At 48.1% G+C, this 12,674-nt stretch overlaps 1 pseudogene; it reads left to right on the forward strand.

The window, feature by feature from the left end:
• Positions 1-11,298: 11,298 nt before the first annotated feature.
• On the forward strand, positions 11,299-11,778 carry LOC128569168 (60S ribosomal protein L29-like; annotated as a pseudogene).
• The last annotated feature ends 896 nt before the right edge of the window (positions 11,779-12,674 follow it).

Genomic DNA, 12,674 nt, shown 5'->3' on the forward strand with positions numbered 1-12,674 from the left:
TGGGCAAGGGACTTGAAGAGAAACTTCTCTAAAGAAGACAGATGCACGATCTACAAACACATAAAAAAAGCTCATTATCCTTAATTATCCGAGAAATGCAAATCGAAACTACTTTGAGGTATCACCTAACCCCAGTAAGAGTAGCCCACATAACAAAATCCCAAAACCAGAGATGTTGGTGTGGATGTGGAGAAAAGGGCACACTTCTACATTGCTGGTGGGAATGCACACTAATACGTTCCTTCTGGAAAGATGTTTGGAGGATACTTAGAGACCTAAAAATAGACCTGCCATTCAATGATTCTATAATTCCTTTACTAAGTTTATACCCAGAAGACCAAAAATCACAATATAACAAAGACATCTGTACCAGAATATTTATTGCAGCCCAATTCATGATTGCTAAGTCATGGAAGAAGCCCAAGTGCCCATCGACCCACAAATGGACTAGCAAATTGTGATACATGTATACCATGGAATATTATGCAGCCTTAAACAAAGATGGAGACTTTACCTCTTTCATGTTTACATGGATGGAGCTGGAACATATTCTTCTTAGCAAAGTATCTCGGGAATGGAAGAAAAAGTGTCCAATGTACTGAGCCCTACTATGAAGCTAAATTATAGCTTTCACATGAAGGCTATAACCCAACTATAGCACATGACTATGGGGAAAGGGCCAAGGAAGGGGAAGGGAGGCAGGAGGTTTTAGTGGAGGGAGGGTACTGGGTGGGGCCACACCTACGGTGCATCTTAGAATGGGTACAGGCGAAACTTACTAAAGGCAGAATACAAATGTCTACATACAATAACTAAGAAAATGCCATGAAGGCTACGTTGAACAGTTTGATGAGAATATTTCAGATTGTATATGAAACCAGCACATTGTACCCCTTGATTGCACTGATGTACACAGCTATGATTTAACAATAAAAGAAAGAAACTTTTTTTTAAAGCTGTCCTTGAGCAATAAAAAAAAAAAAAGACCTGAGCTGGGGCTGGTTTGGACAGAGCCCCAGTGTGTTTGGCATCATTCTTCAAGACTGATGGAAGTGAGAAGTGGAAGGTGGGAGCGAGAAGTGAGCACTGTGGACCCTGGTGGGGTGGGATGGGGCAGGTCCTGCTGTTGAGGGCTGGGCTTGATCTTGTCACAGCCATGGCCCGAGTGGCTCATGGGCCAACCCTGTCCCTCTCCTTGCGGAATATGACATTTACTTTGCTTCAAATACCATTTCGTTGGTAGTATTTTCATTTCCATTTCTTGACTGTCCTGTCAAGGTGATTTTATTATTACAAACCATGGTAAACTCCATTTGGAAAAGAAAATAATACAAAGCAGATTTTGCTTCACATACTGAAATTTGTTGGAAAATTGAGATCTCAGCAAACCACTCTTTTTGTGACCATAAAATAAGGATCCCTGATGCCTCCTGAGGTGCCCAGCCCCTGGGCTCCCAACAGCTGCCCATACTGCCCTGGCCTGCTGCCCACTGAACCGCTGAGCCTGAGGACTGGCCTGCTCCTGGGGAAGGAGCTGGAATCAGTCTGGACTCCCTGACCAGGATGCTCAGGCCAATTCCTCAACCCCACCCAAGTTCTAGCCCAATTCTCTGGTCATATTTCCCACTAAATTTTGCGGGAAGCTCTGGGAAGAGCTCCATTAAAGGTTAGCTCTTAACCCACCCCGGGTAACAACCCTCAGGGAGTGAATTAGCTAGAGAGCCTGATACAAATCCAGATTCTTGGGCCACAACCCAGGGTTCTGACTCAGTACATAAAGGGCAGGGCCCTAGAATCTGCATTTTATTAATTTATCCCTGGTGCTTTTGAAGCAGGGTACCTTGGAACCTATTCCAGAGGCACCTCCTGTGCTAGAAGGCTCAGCATGGGGGCTCAAAGGGCAGGGTTATTGGTGCTGGAGATCCTGAGTTTGAATATTGGCTTACTGTGTAACTAACCTTTCTGAAGCTTAGTGGTCTCCTATTTATTTAGAGACAGGGCTTTACTCTGTTGCCTAGTCTAGAGTGCTGTGGCATCAGCCTATCTCACAGCAACCTCAAACTCCTGGGCTCAAGCGATCCTTCTGCCTCAGCATCCTGAGTAGCTGGACTACACTGGAGTCCACCACCACTCTCAGCTAATTTTTCTGTTAGACATGGGGTCTGCCTCTTTCTCAGGCTGGTCTTAAACTTCTGAGCTCAAGCGATCCACCTACCTCAGCCTTCCAGAGTGCTAGGATCACAGGCATGAGCCACCACACCGAGCCTCCTTTTTAAATGACGATGATAATAATGTCTGTGTCATAACTTCCCTGTGGGTTATACATAATAACGCCTTAAGAGTTCAGCACTGTGCCAGGTGCATTTTCAGTGCTCAGTTCGTATTGGCTGCTATTATTATTACTATTATCTCCTACTATACCTCAACTGTACATCTGCCCTTCAAGTCTATTATCAATAGGCTTTCTGATTGGTTTACACCAATTCTGTGGTGTAAACACTCCCACCATTGCCAATTTAAAGCTTGCAATGTGCTGACATTGAACACCAAGTTGGGAAGGGATGTGCACAATTGGCCCATATGCGGTGGTGCTATACAAGCTGGCGCCATTGCACCACCAAGAAGCCTCTCTTCACTGGGAGGTCTCCAGTGTGCTGCTGCTGCCTCGGCTGGAACTGGTAAATGCAAAGGGCTGTGAGCAGAACCTCTGATATAATTGCTACCTCCTGCTGCAAAGGGCAGCTGGTTTTTGCAGTTTTGCAGTCTGTATATAGTCATAGCTGATGCAGGTTGTGGGAATTGTAGCCTCAAATTACTGTCATTGGGAACCCAGAGCAGAAATGATTATCAAAGGGCAGAGATGTCTCCAACTTGCTAATATTTACCCTTCACCATGGCCCACATGAAAGGGTGATTGCCTCTGAAGCCGCTGCTGTCTCCTTTTCTGGTTCTGGTTTCAGTTCTGTTTTGTTTTGATCACTGAGAATGGCAGGCTTATGTCATGAAAAAAGTGTGCATCTTGGAGCCAGACTGTCTGGAATCAAACCCCAGCTATGCTACTTAACAAAATCTGTGTGACCTTGGGCAAGTTACCCAACCTCTCTGGTGGACAGTTTGCTCCTCTGCGAAGTGGGTATGTTAATGAGCTTTTCCAAGGTGTTTTGTGAATTAGATGTGTTAATAGTCACATGCCTAGGCTAGGGCCTAGAAGAGAAAAGAAGCTGAGTAAATGGGCGCTCAGCTTAAGGAAGAAGACACTCCCCAGGTGATTTTCCTGAAGCTGTCCTTCACCCAGGCGTTTAGAAGCTCACTGAGAATCCAGCCTCGCTCATTCAGGTGAGAAGAGTGAACAGCTTTTACAATGGTCAGTTTCAAAAGTTTTATTTCCTCCTCAAAGTGATTTTTTTCTACATAAAGAAATACTAAGTTCCTTCCTATAAATCAGTGAAGTGGATTTTTTTTTTAAACCAAATTTGGAGAATATATTTGCGATGCTTTGATTTATAATATAAGTTGAATGGATAACCTTGGAAGCCTGGTGGTAAAATATAAAGAGTCAGTGGTGAGGGAGCCACAATGGAAGGAGCCTGATGCCTGAGTCTCCCCACTTGAGGAGGGGTGACCAAGCAAGCCGTGTGGCCAGGATGTTCATTGCTGACTTTTGTGAGAAATAAAGCTGTTCTGCATTAACTCCATGAGATCTGAGATGGTTAGGCTGCAGCAGCAAGCATTAGGCAACCCGAGTAATGACAAAGCAAGACGCACTTTGGGAAGCCTGGGAACCACACACAGAGATGGTCAGAGCAGCTCAGCTGAGGGGCAGGAAGAGCTCTTAGGCATACTAGCAGCAATAAGAAGGCCTGGACAGAGAAAACCATCAGTGGCTTCAACTATGGCCCCCAACTTGAAAGGCACGAGGGCACAAATTCTACACTGCTGGTGGCTTGGCAGGTGGTGCTCTTGACATGGGCAACTCTATATGTCAAGGTCCAGAAATTTTTAAATCTGCATACAAGCCACACCAGGCTGGTCAACTCGTTCAGAAAAGGGCAAAGACATTCATACTGTATGCTTAATAGTTTAGAAATGTACCATTGCATTATGCACATTAGAAGGAAGTGAGGAGATGGTCATGTTAATCAGTTAGGTGTCAGCATTCCACAATGTATGTCAAATCAGCACATTGTACCCCATAAATGCATTAATGTGCACAGTTATGATTTAATAAAGAATTAAAAAAAAAAAGAAAGGGCAAGGCTCTTTCCATTGTCCCACATCTCTCCTATTCTTCACTGGGAGGGGATCTTAGGTGGCAGAGGTGAGGCATGTTCCAGGCTTCACTCAGAATTGATGACATTCGTCTCTTTGTGGATTGTATTCGTATCCCCAGAGTGTGGGAGAATAACTGCAAGCCGCTCCAGGGCCTGCCTCCCAGGTTGCTTTGGCCTTGTAGGTGGGCATGAACTAACCCTGCAGGTGGGTTCTCAGAAGTGCTGCGTGATCTGCAATGTTCATGTTATGTCAGGCCAAGGAAAGCTTGAGTGCTCAGGCTGCTAGACAGAGAACATGCTGAGAAGCGGTGTCCCCACTGTCTCCTTTCTCTCCTCAGTTTTGTTTCATTCACTTCATCTCTGTCCTGTCCTACAGGCCCGGGAGCACACAGGACCTGCTTGCGCATGAAAAACAGAGGCCCACTTTCAGATTGCTACTGACCCCCAAGTTCTTCCCAGCACATTAACATCTGTCCGTGTGTTTGGACCCCCCCCCTTATTGCCTGGACCATATTCTTCAGTGACTTGGGGTTGGCACCCTGAGGTTGCTGTGGTCTCTTGGACCCTCGCTTTCTCTCCAGTTTCCTCATTGCCAAGCCCCGTGGGTTCTCCCTATGTGGAGATCCCCTGACTCCCCTTCCTCATGTCCACTGCTGCTACCTCCGTGGGCCCCAGAGCTTTCTCACCTGGGCTGCTGCAGCCATGTCCTGGCTGGCCCCCCTGCCTCTAGCATCACCCCCCACCTGCTCTCCCGGGGGATCCTCATGTTGTGTTCTGCAGCATCCTTCTGAAGCACAGTTCTCCCCACTCCTCACAATCTGCTTGAAAACTTGCCATGGCTTTGTTGGCCTTGACCCTGAATTGTCGATGGTTTTCTGATGGAATCAGAGCATCCTTTGTTCTAAAGTTTTCTCATTGTTTTCTTTCCATGGGATTGTAGAAAACATCTCCCGCCAGGCACACCCTACTGTTTTTGTGAAAATTATAGACTGCAAATAACTGCTTAAGTCAACTGCCAGACGAGGTATTCTCTTCTGAGGGAAAATTCCAGCTGTTGAACAAGTTTATGGGCTTTATTTTTGGAGCAAAGAGTTTATCCAGTGAAGAATAGAATTTTCCAGGTGTTCCAACTCCATTCCCGTCGTAAAGCATGAGTATGTCTCTGAGTGGGCTACTTCTTTCAAGGTCAAATTTATGACCCTGATACTTACCTACCATACCTCGTTCTGTTGACTTTTTTGGGCCTTCTTAGCAGCCATACAGTAGACACTTTGGGGAATGTGCAGAGAGAAAGAAATGCAAGTGACAAGTGACAAGAGACAGGGCCCGAGGGAGGCACCAGTCCTCATGCTGCTCCTCCTGGGGCCTGACTTCGCTGCCTCCAGTTCTGTGAGCTGACACTTTGTCATGAGGATATTCTGGCTTAAGCCAGGTTGTTCCCTCAATCTAACCAGTCTCAACTGAGTCCCTCCTTCCTCCCTTTGAACATTAATGAGTAGAAACGGGTGCCCCAAAAGAAGTACCTATGATCTGTGTTCAAACCACATCTGCCTGTTGCGATCTGCCTTTCCCCGAAGCATTCTGGGCACTGCTGAGTAGCACATGGCATCAGTTCATCTGTCCTGTCCAGACTCCCCTCTCCCTCAAATGCTCCTATGTCTCACTCTGCAAAATGTCTATAGACGCCTTCATGGCCACCGCTCAAGGAGGCCCAATATTCTAGAACTCACCCCATCTCAGGCACTCCCATCACAACTTATCCATCCTCTGGTTTTCTTTCACCAAATCCTGCTGATCTGATAAACTAAGTTTTACTTTAGATTTAATGAACAGTAATTGCTCATCATTAACCTAATAACTTGCTATTCAAAATGTGGTCCACAGACCGACAGCAGCAGCAGCATTTGAGAGCCTGTCAGAAATGCAGAATCTCAGGCCCACCCCAGACCTTCAGAAAATCACAATCTACATTTTAACAAGATCCCCAAGTGATTCAAATGCACATTAAAATCTGAGAAGCACTAACCTAATACATAGGACTTTTTCAACATCATAATCACTTTCAGTGCTGGGTGTTTCATGTTAATGTTGCCAGTAGTTTGGCATTTCACAGTTTTACAAAGCTTCCTCCTCATAGATTCGAAAGGATGTGCTTATCAGGGCAGCTAGACTCTGAGTTCCTGGAAGCAGCAGGGACCCAGCGAATTCCTCCCAGGAGTTCCAGCTTAGGCCTGGCATCTACCAGCTGAACAAATGAATAAATGTAGAACCTTTTGAGGGAGACAGGGCAGGGGATGTTACCTTCACTTCATATGTGAAGAAACTAAGGATCCGGTTAGCTCAGAAGTGGCGGGACTCATGCTCTGACCCAGGCTTTCCAACTTGGCCTCATCCAGTGGTTAAAGTTGGTTCTTAGGGTGAAGTGGCTTTCTGATGCTCTGTGGTAGGGAGATTTGAGTCTGTCATCTTCCCCCCCACCCCCCTGCAGATCATACCCTACACACTCCGATTTCAAGTTCTAAAACAAGGCCCTGTGTAGAACGTCCTTCCTGCTCTGGTGGAACAGAGGACCACATGGCTCCCACAGCTCCCCGTGAGCCTCCTTTTTGCAGGGCTGAAGGTCCTCTGTCCACTGGGTGCCTTTCTCAGTCAGTCATGGTGGGAAACCATGTGGGGAGCTGTTCAGGACGTGGGAAACACCTGCTTCTCATCCCCCGCACCCCTACCTCCCCGGGCTAAAGGGAGAGGAAGCGGCAACAAAAGCTGGGGCAGGAGTGCGGGTGAGATGCAAGGCAGGGCTGATTAATAATGGTTTTCGTGTTGTGAGGTTGTGTATGGCCAGAGCCCAGCCCCCCATGGCGCTGGGCTCTGGCCATACACCTGGAATTGGTTTGGTGTGGCCGAAGTGCAGAGAAGCACTGGGGGAGAGGGTCCACTCACCCGGGGGTGGGGGCGTGAGGCCGGCAAGGCAGCTGGACAGGGCATTCTGAGTAGGAAGGCAGGGGTGAGGGCCTGAGTGTGGAAACCCTGGACCACAGGAATGTGCCAGGCCTCCCAGGGGATCCACTGCAAAGACAGAAGCAGATGAGGGCTTTGCTGTTCCACACACTCCTTCAGCCCCAGTCCTGGCCTTAGAAAAGATGAGCTGCTTCCTTTTGAGGGGAAGGAGCAGGGAGGGTAGACGTCTCTCCCCACACTGTGGCCCCTCTGCCATGTTCCATAATCTCCATCCATCATGCCCTAATGTCTTGCAATCCTTTCACCTACCTTCTTGGGCTTGTGGTAAAGTCCAACAGCGTGATGATGTCCAAGTTTGGTGGGATGGAGTCCAAGGTGTGGCACACCCACACTTTGACTTATGTGCCCTGGCTGCAAATCAGGCAAGCATAATGGTACTGATACTTCACTCTCTGAGCATTTCTTGTGTCAGGCACTTCTAGACACTCTACAAGCATTCAATCATTTGACCCCACCTCAGCCCTAGGCCACAGGAAGGCCCTGTTGTTATTGCATTTTATAAGGGGAGCAGAGGAAGCACAGGGTGGCTGTGTACTGCCTGAGGTCACACTCTAGTTTGTGGGAGAGCCCCTGGGGCCCTGCACAGAGTGGTAAGGTGACGCGTGCAAAGGTGCTACACAGGCTGCACTTGGCAGGGTTCTCAGAGCGTGACCTGAAACGGGATGCCAGGGCCAGGCTCGTGAGTCTGAGCTCTGCCTTTTGACAACACAGAGGAGGGGAGAAACTGCCCCGCGATGCAGGTGAGCATCCTGGGCCAGCTGGAGAGGCAGGAGACTGGGGGCCTGCAGGCCCCGGGAGGCTGTTTCAGGTTCATTGGAGGAGGCTGCGCGTGGCAGAGTCAATGCGCTGAGCAATTGGGCTGTGTCCAGAAGGAATAGTAGAGGTGCAGTTGACAGAGTTTGGCTGATCTGATGTTTACATTTGCTCCTTGTCTAGGCTGGGGCTTCAGCCTAGAGTGGGCACTTCCTGTATCTTCCCTGCAGGAGCTGCTGAGTCCCTGTAGTGTGGGAAGCAGGTGTCGGGTTGGGCTCAGGTTCCTGGGGTTTGGCCCAGCAGCCCCCACCCTTGTCAGAGGACACAGCTCTCCTTCACAGGCTGGTGGGTGTGTCCTGGGGGGCCACTGACTTCAGCAGCTTTCTCCATCCTCCTTCCCCCTCTAAGCACGGCCTGAGCTACCATCCCTGCAAGGACTGTTACCGATACAGTAGCCGCTGGGCAGACAGCTGCCTAGGCGGGGGTAGAGAGGCTGCGACTGGCCAGAGGTGACTTCACTCCTCAGGATTCTCTTCGAAGCCCCAGGGGATGGATGAAATGTTTGGGCACCAGAGTTTTGGCATGTAACGGGGCATTTATAGGAGAAAACAAATTTCTTAAATTACTAATCCATCAGTTCTCTGCCTCCTGAAAGAAAACTTCCAACTTGGACAATGCAGCCTTTTTGTCTCTTGGAAGCATTTGTGCCTGTAATTAGCAAGCTGGGCCTCGTGAAAGCTGTGGCCCTGCGTTACAAGGCTGAAGACCTGGCTGGACCAGGGTGTGGCTTTGGGAGGCTGGGATCAGATTTACACGCCCTAGCTCTTAGCTCTGATGCAGGCTTGTTTCTCCGGGCTACAGAATTCCTGCTTTGTACTTCTCAGCTTTTACTTGGAACAAGTAGATTCCTGTTAGATTTGATTCTTTTATTCCTAACACTAAAAACTGTGCCAATTACCCAGAAGTGCAGTTTCCAAGGGTTTGCTTTTCAAGCCTTTGTGATGCCTGGAGCTTGGCCATCTTGTCACCCGGTGGTATGTTTCTACCTTATAGAAGTCTCGGCATTGACAAAGCACGGTGCCTGGACTTTCCTCCTTACCTCAAGAAGGAGGCTGCTTCCTACAGGAAGTAGTGAGCCTTACTCTTACCTGGTCCCCAGCTCCAGGACAGACTGCAGAATCCTCATGGGGGAAAGAAACAGAATTAAGTGTGGTTACTGAGAGCACTGCCCAACCCCACCGCCCTGCCACCATGCACGTGGCAGATGTGAGGCCTTAGACGGATGGGTTTTGATAAGCATCTTTATGTGGACCAGCAGGTACATGGTGATCTGGGTTTCAGGAAGAGGGTGAGCCTATTGCCAAACTAAAGCTCCCACAGAATCTCTTGTGCTGTCACAGAGGGTGGTTATAACTTCTTAAGGGACTGGTTGTGCTCTGATCTCGGGGATTGTCATTTCTTTACACTTTAGTGTGTGGGAGTCTTCTGATTCACTTCTAAAGCTCTCTCTAGTCGGCGAGGGGTGGTGTTTCCTCTTCAAGCAGTTTCAGGCCTCTGTGAGCCAGTATGAGATAAAGAAAGGAATCTTATCCAACAGGGAATCTTTCCTACTATAAAGGCAGTTCCCCTGATTCTGTGCGAAAGGTCAGTTGGGGCAGTTCATGGGTCTGAAGCCTGAAATTACAATGCTAGGATTTGAGTTGTGGAATGCTCTGGACTCAGAGGGATGGCCCTGGAGACTGCTTCTCCTGAGCTCCTGCCCACGTAGCATTCCCTCCAGAGCAGTGTTTCTCAGCACTTTTTCTTTACTGCCTCCTGAAGGAGCCTATGTAGATATTATTTTCCCCAATTATCCCTTTCCATAACATTTTAATACTACAAATATACTGTATATCTGCTTATGTACTGAAGTCCTTTGGAGGGCACAGCCATTATAATAATAACTAAGATGTTTTGCCTCCTAAACCTGAATTTTTGTCCTGCTGGGGGTGATATCACCCTCTAGAGCAGGGGTCCTCAAACTTTTTAAACAGGGGGCCAGTTCACTGTCCCTCAGACCACTGGAGGGCCAGACTATAGTTTAAAAAAAAAAAACTATGAACAAATTCCTATGCACGCTGCACATATCTTATTTTGAAGTAAAAAAGCAAAACGGGAACAAATACAGTCACACTGGCTGCATATGGCCCACGGGCTGTAGTTTGAGGACCCCTGCTCTAGAGAATGCGTATTCTGTGGTATGTCCCCAGTCAGCAGCTACCCAGATTCTGCAGGAAGCTCCCTGCATGTTTGTCATCAGGGCAGTGGCGTCCATGCATACTGCCAGCCCTGATAAGAAACTGGTCCTCTTCTAGGTTCTACCCATTTGTCCTGTTTCTGCTTCCCGTGGTCACAGAGAGCATGTGACCTGTTCTTTCTGCCCTGTGAACCCATTAGCAAATGGTGAGTGATCCCCGCACCACAGCTGTGCCCTGCTTAAAGGTATGACCCCAGGCTGCCTTGCACCAGGCCCACTCCACCCCCCTCCCCCAACCCTGAGCAGATGCTGAGATCAAGGTAGTGTGTTGAATTGTACTCCAAAAAGGATGTGGTGAATCCTAACCCCTAGCACCTGCAAATGTGGCCTTATGTAGATGAATTAGTTAAGATGAGGTCATATTGGGTTAGGGTGGGCTGCAAATCTAATGACTAGTCCTTCTAAAGGAAAAGGAGACAGTCAAACAGAGACACAATATACGGGGACAAACATCATCTGATGATGGAGGTGGAGTGTGGAGTGATGTAGCTACAAGCTAAGAAACTCCAAGGATTGATGGGGAGCCCCAAAAGCTGAAAGGAAAGGATGATTCTTCCCTGGGAGAAGGGAACATGGCTCTGTGGACTCCTTGACGTCAGACTTCTAGCCTTCAGAAGACATGTCTGCGGTTCGCATTCACTCAGTTGTGGGACTTTGTTACTACAGACTTGAGAAACTAATCTGAGCAGCAAAAGGCCCGCTGCTCCCTGCCCACCTCCCAGCATGGGGCCACAAAGCTAAACTTCTAAAAGTCAATTTTCTGGAAATAAAGTATGGCTCTGAGACCCTTACAAGGAGTGACCCTAGAGTTTAAGGTGGGTAGATGCAGGAATTCCCATGGCTCCCAAACAGGCTTCACTTCATGGAACCCTCTGGAATCTTTGTTGCCTCTACCCTTGATAAAAAATAATAATACTTCTGGTCGTAGGCGCTTTGGCAGTCGTGAGTCATGGTGCAGACATGGCCAACTCCGAGAAACACACCATACACAAGCACTCCCGAGAGTGGCACAGAAATGGCATCAAGAAACTCTGATCACAAAGATATGAATCTCTTAAGGGGGTAGATCCCAAGTTCCCGAGGAACATGCGCTTTGCCAAGAAGCACAACAAGAAAGGTCTGAAGAAGATGCAGGCCAACAATGCCAAGGCCATGAGTGCAGGTGCTGAAGCTATCAAGGCTCCTGTAAAGCCCAAGGAGGTTAAGACCAAGATGGCAAAGGGTGCCAGCCGTAAACTCAGTTGACTTGCCTACATTGCCCACCCCAAGCTTGGGAAGCGTGCTCCTGCACACATTGTCAAGGGTCTCAGGCTCTGCTGGCCAAAGGCCAAGGCCAAGGATCAAAAGGAGGCCCAATCTGCTGCTTCATCTGCAGCTCCAGCTTCAGTTCCAGCTCAGGTTCCCAAAGGTGCTCAGGTCCCCACGAAGGCTCCAGAGTAGAGGCATCTGTCTGCCCTGAGGACAGAGAACTGGTGTGGCCTCTAGGCTGCTGTCTATATGGGGCTGGGGTCCTCCTGTGCTATTTGTAGGAATAAACCTGAGGGAGGAAAAAAAAATAATAACCAGGCACTAGGCTCAAATCACAAAGTCTTCTCCTCTCACCACCCCGGCTGGTCAGTGGTGAGGAAATGGGTTTACAGGGCTGGGGTGACTCATCCCGAGCCTTGCAGTCCATGGCACTCTGGGAAGAAGCTCTCTCTTTGAGGGTCACTCCTCTTCAAAGGGACCAACCTCTATGTGCCTCAGCTGTTTCTCCTGTAAAGCAGGAGTAAGAGGAGTGCAAACCTCTAGGTTGAAGGGAGAATTACAGAGGAGTTTAGCACAATGCCTGGCACATAGTAATAATAAAGATAAAAGTGTTTGTTGTTCCTGTAATGATTCTAATCGTAAAGAAGAAAACTCCTTTTGTTAAAAAGAATAGCCTTCAAGTACTACTTAGCAAGTAAAGGAACAACTGGAATGAATCTCCAGACAGTGTTGCCTCCTGAAAAGAGCCAATCCCAAAAGGCTATGTGCTATGATTCCATTTATACAATGGTTCTGAAATGGCACAAGGTTACAAATGGAACAGGTTAGTGTTGCAGAGGTGAGGGGTGGGAGGGAGGAGGTGTGGTTATAAAAGGGGGCCCCTGTGGCTTTGGAACTGTTCTGTTTTGACCATGGTGCTGGGCACATGAATCTACGCATGTGATACACACACACACACACACACACACTCGAGTACCAATAACACTGGGGAGATGTGACCAAGATCAGTTATCCTGGAGGGAAACTGGGTAAAAGGTACACGAGATTGCTTTGTATTATTTCTTACAAGTGCATGAGAATCTATAATT

Source organism: Nycticebus coucang, chromosome 17 (assembly GCF_027406575.1).
Source record: "Nycticebus coucang isolate mNycCou1 chromosome 17, mNycCou1.pri, whole genome shotgun sequence".
Classification (NCBI taxonomy): Eukaryota; Metazoa; Chordata; class Mammalia; order Primates; family Lorisidae; genus Nycticebus; species Nycticebus coucang.